We start from the raw sequence: 8,201 nt of genomic DNA on the forward strand, positions 1-8,201 counted from the left end.
ACTTGGAAGATAAGCTGTGGGAAGAACCCTCAGTGAAGCAGAGCTGGTGGTTTCCACAATGACTTCTAACTCACTGCCTTAGGCGTCTGGGCACAATTATATGCACAGACAATCCATGGTGGAGCAGTAGCAGTTAGTCTGTTTCTCAACTGAGGGAACCCAAGTTCAGAAAACTCTTATTTGAGGTGACACAGCCATCTGCACAGGGTAACCACAGACCTACTGGGTCTTTTGTGTCTACCATGAGGTTTTTCTCCACTGCAGACTTCTCTGTCCTTGTGAAATCTGGAAAGCAGATGCTCAATAACCCATCTGAACACGCTTAGAGAGTGATACTAACTAGGCTGCACCCCCTAGGACTTAAATATCATAACCTTAACCTCCAGTGCCTTTGCATGTATGTCAGTGCATTTGGAGGGGGGCGGCAGAAACCCTAAAGAAGGAACTGAGGAGGAAGCTATGAGCAGGGGCTAAGAGGCTAAAGAGATGGCTCAGCACAGGCTGCTCTTCCAGAAGACTAGCAATAGCACCAACATAGCCCCACAGGCAGCTCGCAACCACCTGTAACTCAAGGGGATGAGGTAATAAGCAGAAACAACAACAGAAAACAACTGTTTTCAAGCTGACTGTTGTCCTTAGACAAGAGGAAGAAACAAAGAAACATCAAGAATGAACCAGCACCTTGCTCAACAAAAAGTCCAGGTGCAGACACAGCATAAAAGTGGCCACCAGCCTGCAAAGGACAGAGACCCCAAGAGAAACCGAGACTATAGACACTTTGGTGACTTTCAGCCTTCATTATTTTATTTTATTTTTGACTTTTGGGGTTTTTTTTTGGGGGGGTTGGTTGGTTGGTTTCAGATTCCCAAAGTATTTTTCCCCATTTAAGGTGCTTTTCTGCAACACAATCCATTGGCTGCAATGGAAAATGGCTTGTGTCCAAGCTGAATTTCTATCTTCAGGTATCCTTGGCACTGTCCAGAAGGAGGCTCCCTTCCTGAGAGGGGCCTCTGAAAGAATCTTGATAACACTGAATCAGGAGATGCCCATTCCACCCCTACAACCAGCCCACAATGTGGTAAAATAAGCTGTATTGACCAAAACATTTTCATGAAACCATTTGTTATGGTAAATGAGTTTGGGCACCACTGCCCACACCCATCTGCAACGATTAATCTTCTGCCAAAACAGTTTTTATCATCCTGTCCAGGCTTTTGAAATGTGACCTCCCTCTCCAATTTTGGAATCAAATTCAACAGTGTTGGCAAAATAGTAGTGACTAAGGCTGGTGTCTAGAAAATTCCTTTCAACCTTTTTTACAGCTTGCATGGATATCAGGCCAACACAGAACCAGTAAAATCTCTTTCCTTTTGTTGTGTCGAAGAAGACAAAAGGGAGGAGTCAAGGGCTACAGATGTGACTCCAAAGAAGCACTGTTTGTGACTCCCTGTGGCTTTTACAGGTTAGCTTTACTTTTTGTTGTTGTTGCTGTTGTTGTTGACGAATAGGTGGCAGAAGCCCTGGAAAAGTATTTGTCACATGCAATTGGATTCTTTGCAGCTACACTTCTATTTCCCTAAGGGTCCGTGAGTCCATAGAGATCAGCCGTGAGGGGGAGAGATTGCGTGTGACTGTGCATGAATCAGAAGAAGAACAAAAAGATGCGGCCGATGGTGGCAGGGAAAGACTGGAGTTAATAAGCCAGCATGTGCCTGAGGATTCTATCAGGCACAGGGATGGATGACATAATTGTTTTCTGCCCCAAATGATCTCAGAGATGTGGGATACAAGAGAATATTAAAACACGACAGAAAGATGGAAACTCATTTTCAGCAGCTGTCAACCAAAATGGGATGTAAACTAGGAGAGAGGCATATTGAAATGTTCGCAGGGTTCACTTCATCAAAATGAGCTTTTACCTCTCCTGGATGTCACGCCCTCCTTTTCTTGAGCGGAAGCAGCCTCCCCCCCACCCCAAACTGTTGCTCCTTGTATTCTTCCCACAACCTCTGCTGTCACTCCAGTCTCTCGTCACTGTCACTTTGCCTCTCTCCCTTCTTAACATCGTTCATTTTTTTTCCTAATCCTCTCTTTCCTCGCCACAAACATCATGTTTTTAGTCTCTTTCCTTTCTTCTCCTCTATCTCCCTCCCCCACCCTCACTTCTGTCATTAATAAGTAACTGAGTGAACCTGGACACCCTTTTTGCGATCCCAGGAGTTGAATGGAAACGAAAGGAAAAAAAAAAAAAAAAAAAAAAACCTCCCTATGAAAAGCACTCCAGTGTCCCCGCCCCGCCTCGGGTGCGGGTGGGCTGTGGCGTCTGCGAAGTCGCGATGCTTGCATGTGCCACGAGGGGGCAGAGGTGCGCGCCAGCGAGCCCGCACCGCCATCCAGCGCGGCAGGAAGTGATTGGAGGGCGGGCGCCAGCGGCTGCTCTCTTGGCGTCACCCATCACCGCTGCTGACAGCGGCGTAAGGTTTCTGCCTGCTCCCTGGACGTCCACGGATGGGCGCGGCGAAGAAGCAAAGGATTCCTGATGCATGCGGGAGGGGTAAAGTCTGCCTCAGGCCAATACAGATAGACCTTTTCCCGAAACAAAGGAGTCAGTGGTGCTGTTATGATCAGAACATCAAGAAGCATAGCTGGGGGAGCCCCTAGGAGCCCAGCAGCCTACCGAGGTCTCCTTTGCTTCCCTGCCCCAGCTCTTCCCCGTCTGCGATGCAGGGGGGGGGGGGTCACATTCCTGAGCTCCTCAGCTCCCTTCCCAGGTAGCTGGAGTAGCTGGAGACCTCATCTTTGTTAGCCAGGTCACTGTAAATCCAAACCTTTTGGGTGACAGGCGAGATTAGAAGTAGCCCACAGGCACTTTGTAGGGGAAGGATTGATTAACATTCTTCCCCTGCGGGTTCAGTTTCCTGCAAATCGCAGTAGGGTCAATTCAGCAGCAGATGGCGGTAACGCTTCTGTCAACTTGAGGATTCTCTGTGGCTGGACACACAAGTCCACACACACACACACACACACACACACACTCACACACACCACACACACACAACCCCACCCCATGCATCACATACCACCACGCCTTAAGCAAGCACAGTCTGGAGCCCCACAGGGATTCTGACCCCTCCAGTAAATTTCCAAAGCAGGATGGAGAGAAAGACCACAATGAAGGCACAGTAATAGCCATTTGTTGGCTGCTCTGAGCCAGGTGCGCACTGCTTTTACAAGACGGGTAGTAAAATAACGGTGTTCAACTTTAATAAGATGAGGTAAGGTTAGTTAGGAAATTAACTGCCCGCATTTTCCTTGCCTTTAAGTTGTGAGAATACACAGGACACAGGTGCCTTTTCCATTCAAAGAAGGTAACTAGGCCTGATTCATTCTCTCTCTCTCTCTCTCTCTCTCTCTCTCTCTCTCTCTCTCTCTCGGAGCAGACGGCTCTTCATTTATTTAATTATTTATTTATTAGCTTTTAAAGGATTAGAATTATTCGACCGACTGCTTTTAGACAGGATTCCTCCTGTGCTAATAGTGCTTTAAGAATGGGGATCTTGGTGTAGCAGTCTGCCGTTACAGCTTTTCCCAGAGGAAATATCTCCAGCCACTGCTTCTCAAGGATGGTCAGTGGTGGGACCCACCCGAGGGACTGGTGCTCCTGTAGCGTGGAAGAAATGGCTCTCTAGCCGTTGCAGGATTGTTATGCCGTTTGCACAGCCCCTTCATGGGACTGCTTTTCACCTGATCAATCCTGTCACATTTTGGAGCTAGACATCACTGTGTTTCTATGAAACCATGAGACACAGGGAGGATGTATCAGAGAAAAGGAAGGTTGACAGAGGCTGGTGTGGAGGGGACTACTGAGGAATAAGGATTTAGGATGGGAAGAAAGGCTGAATAAAGGCTGTGGCCGAGAGGCAACACACATATTCCGCACACCTGGGTGGGAGATATCATTACATTTCAGGAAATGGAGCGTTGAGTTACTTGAGACCAGAGGTATGGGAGCTATGGTGATGGTCCCATGAAGGAGTGTGACAACGAAGCAGCAAGACTCACCCACTTGGTCAAGGAGAAAAATAGGAGCCATCTACTGAAGTTACCCCTTTGGGAATGCCCTCTGGTCCCAGAGATTCATGTATGATTTTATAGAAGGAGAAAAAGATCCTGAAACATGACTGTGAGAAACAAACTTTCATTTTATTTTACTTACACAAGTTAGGAAATCTCATTTTGTTTCAGTATCCAAATATCTATAATACCATCATGGACAGGGGATTTCTTGTTTTAAAAATCTTATAAACTTTATTATAAAAAGTCTTGCAAATTAATTTTAAAAATCACACAATAAAATAAAACAGAGATCTTCCTGGGCTAAATTTGCTTTTTGTCACAGCCTGCGCAGTGGGCACAATGATCAGAACATCCGTTAAGGAACTTAACAGTGATCATGACCATACAAGTGGTAAGCAGCAATAAAGCCAAGATTTTGGTGCAGGTAATTTAATTTTTTTAAAAAGAGGAATTATGTACTGTATAGTCTTTTTCTGTAAGACTTGACCTGAATCAAAGGGCCAAAGAAAATATTATTGGTAACAGAACCAATCAAAATCAAAATCACAGGCTCCCTGACCGTGCAGTGAGGAGCACTGTGTCCCACAAGGAAGGGTGAAGAAACAGAAGTGAAACCAGATGGAGAAGGACTTGGAAAAGCTCAAGATCACAAGCCAATACTGAGAACCCATTAAAGCCTAGAAGGAATTTAAGGTAGGTGTGTCTATTAAGTGCAATGGGAAACTCTGTGCCAGATCCCTCTTCCTAAAAGCAAATAAGATGACAGTGTTGATGACAATAACAATTGGCAGACATTAGGTGGAAATTTCAAAGAGTTGGGAGCATCATCATTCTATACTGACACTTATTGCTTATTTTAATTGTATAAACTTCTCTCTCCTTTCTCTTCTCTTCTTCTCTCTCCTCTCTCCTCTTTTCTCCTCCTCTTCCTCCTCCTCCTTCCCCCCCTCCCCCTAGAAACACACTAAAATCTCACAAATGATGTAGCAGAGACTTAGTCTTAAGTACCTTAGAAAAAAATAAAGCCTTTCAATGGAACTTTTAAATCTTCTGGAATGGACAGTGATCAAGAAGGAGATGAGGTCAACGGTTAAGAAAACTGACTGCTCTTCCAAAGGTCCTGGGTTCAATTCCCAGCAACCACAAGGTGGCTCACAACCATCTGTTAAAGATCCGATGGCCTCTTCTGGTGTCTCTGAAGATATAGCAACAATGTACTCCCATACAATGAATAAAATCTTGAAGAGGAGAAGAAGGAAAAGGAGAAGGAAAAGAAGGACAAGAAGGGGGAGGAGGAGGAGGAAGAAGAAGAGGAAGAGGAAGAAGGAGGAGGAGGAGGAGGAGGAGGAGAAGGAGAAGGAGAAGAAGAAGAAGAAGAAGAAGAAGAAGAAGAAGAAGAAGAAGAAGAAGAAGAAGAAGAAGAAGAAGAAGAAGAAGAAGAAGAAGAAGAAGAAGAAGATGATGATGATTTTAGAGTAAGAAACCAGGAATCCTTCTATGCAGTAGACAGAAATGTAACTTCATGTCCTTAAAACAAACAGGCAAACAAACAAAACATTCTTAATGTTCTGGATTCAATATCAAACATAAGGGACAGCTACAAATATTTATGTTCATGTTGCTGAACACTTAGCTGGTCAATGTTTAATATGTTGAATATTAATGGATAGCCTTTTGAGGTTTGTTTGTTAGTTTGTTTGTTTTGAGACAGGGTTTCTCTGTATAGCCCTGGCTGTCCTAGTCCTCACTCTGTAGAACAGGCTGGCCTTGAACTCAGAAATCCACCTGCCTCTGCCTCCCAAGTGCTGGGATTAAAGGTGTGTGCCACCACTGCCTGGCTGAGGATTTAAAAACAAACAAGCAAAAAACAAAAAACAAAACAAAAAAAAAACCCAACTTGTTTCTCTGAGATGTAGGCCATGTAGCCCAGTCTGAAGTCACTGCATAGTCAAGGACTTGAGCTTTAGCTCTTCCTGCCTCTGCCTCTCAGCTGGCACTATAAGCATGTGCCACCATACCTGGTTTTATGGAGTGCTGTCATCCAACCTTAGGACCTCACATATGCTGGGCAAGCACACTGCTAAGACTTGTCCTTAGCCAGAGAGCTCTGCTTTTCCTTCTGTCCTCAGCCCAGTTGCTCATCACCTGCCTTCTTTCTAGACATCTCCATCTTTGAGAGAGTCCCATCATTCTCAAGCGAAACTTCAGGGTCAGCTTCACTTTCTCCTCTTGTCATCCCATGCACTCTCTCTCTCTCCTCTGTCACCAGAACAGACCTTGAATGTTCTAAGGTGTGTTTCTGCCTCTGAGACACCAACATGAACTCCTATCACAGTTTGCTAGTTCGTTTTTTTCTCCAAAAAGCAGCCAGAATTCCAGTTGTGTGTGTGTGTGTGTGTGTGTGTATGTGTGTGTATGTGTGTATGTGTGTATGTGTGTGTGTGTGTAAGTGAATCAGTTTATGCATTTCATTTATACCATCTGTGCTCATTAATATTCTACTCTATGCCTGCATGAGGTTTCAGAGCAGATTATTATTTATTTACACAAATAACATCCAAACTCCCCTTTGCCCCAGTTCTAATGCCTAGGGCAACATGGTGAAAAACCAGATGTCATCTTCAATGTCAGGGAGTTTTTAATAGGCGAGGAACCTGGAAGCATAAACCTGAGATTTTTATGTAAAGACAGACAGCTGTGGCCCTGTGCCTGGCTTCAAATCCAGAAGGGTCCTTAGCGATTCTGAGTCTTGTTGCTTCGGATGCAAACAGAAGCCTGCAGAAGACAAACCTCCCATGTCAGTGTCTCTGACTTGGCTCTCATTTGGTTTTATTCAGATTTTTTTGTTTTTTGTTTTTTGTTTTTTTTTCAGCTCCTTGACACTGCTGTCCTTTCTAAGCTGCTCCAACATGAAAGGCTTTGTGCTTGCTATATCCCAGTTCTTTGTATGCCTGGCCCAGAACGTCACTAAGTGCCTCCTTGAGACAAAGCCTCTCCACAGCCTTAGGAAGCCACCATTTTTAGATTGCACTTATGATTATGAAGAAAGCCTACAGAGTTATTTCCTATTTACAGTTTCTTCTCTGCTAGACTGGTACAAGATATATTTTTTTTTGCTTGTTGGTGTACCACCAAGGCACATATACAATCCCTTTGAATATTATAAGTTCCAAAAAAGAAACATGTGGTAGATGACTGAATATATATTTTACAAAAAGAATCCAACAGGTACATTTGAGGTGAAAAATCAGAACTCACTCATGTCAAAGCCTATTTACACTCCTTCAGAGCAGTATACAGTGCAAGTTTGCCCACATGAGTGAATTTAGAAGAGGAAGCGGGATGTTACTCAGAGAAATATGAGTTTAAATTCCAACTCTAATACTTACTGGCAACATGCACTCATGTGGACAAGAACTCGGGCTCTTAGACACAGTAGCTTATCTAAAAGAGACAGTAACCCACTCTAAAAGGTCTTTGTCAGAAAACATAAAATATCCTGCACCTTTCACTTCTTCCTAAGCTCTGTCCCAGAGCCCACCCCGAAGTCCTGAACTCAGCTTAGGGCTGACATCAAGCCCTCTCCTCTGGCTTTCAAACTCACCGGTTCAACATTCGCTGACCATCTACTAAACATAGCAATGCACATGTAGAGGACTGCCTGACTCAGTTCCAGGGCTAGAGAAACATGTGTCCAGTGCAGGCGGTACAAAAACATGGCTGCTTTTAACAATGATTCCAAGGAAGTACAATCCTAAGATCCTGGTTCTTTCCCTATACTGACTAGTGATCACTGAGTCATACTCCCCCACTCAATTTAGTACATAAGTAAGTGACCAAGATCCAATTGGTCTCCTACTGTTCATATTAATAGATGTTTAAGTAAAGAGTAAATGTTTTGAAAGCCCACTATGCTGAATAAGCTACAAGACCAAGTCTATGTGAGGGAGCCAACGTCTGAACTGGTTGAAGCCCCAAAAGAGATGTTTCTATCTTCTATAGAAATATGTGTTGTAATACCCACTCATAGAGATTTCAGTTCCACTAGTCTCCATGGAACCAATCTGGAAGGAAAAAAAAGATATATATATATGCCATATATCAGTAGACATATATACTTGTAA

At 44.0% G+C, this 8,201-nt stretch overlaps 1 long non-coding RNA gene across 1 annotated transcript; it reads left to right on the top strand.

The window, feature by feature from the left end:
• The first annotated feature begins 2,479 nt into the window (after positions 1-2,479).
• LOC147000644 (uncharacterized) lies at positions 2,480-5,345 on the top strand. Its single transcript, XR_015045775.1, has 4 exons — positions 2,480-2,554; positions 3,324-3,368; positions 4,627-4,770; positions 5,035-5,345. It is a non-coding gene; the product is annotated as an uncharacterized LOC147000644 (long non-coding RNA).
• The last annotated feature ends 2,856 nt before the right edge of the window (positions 5,346-8,201 follow it).

Source organism: Mus caroli, unplaced genomic scaffold, assembly GCF_978045245.1.
Source record: "Mus caroli unplaced genomic scaffold, Mus_caroli_1 scaffold_17, whole genome shotgun sequence".
Classification (NCBI taxonomy): domain Eukaryota; kingdom Metazoa; phylum Chordata; class Mammalia; order Rodentia; family Muridae; genus Mus; species Mus caroli.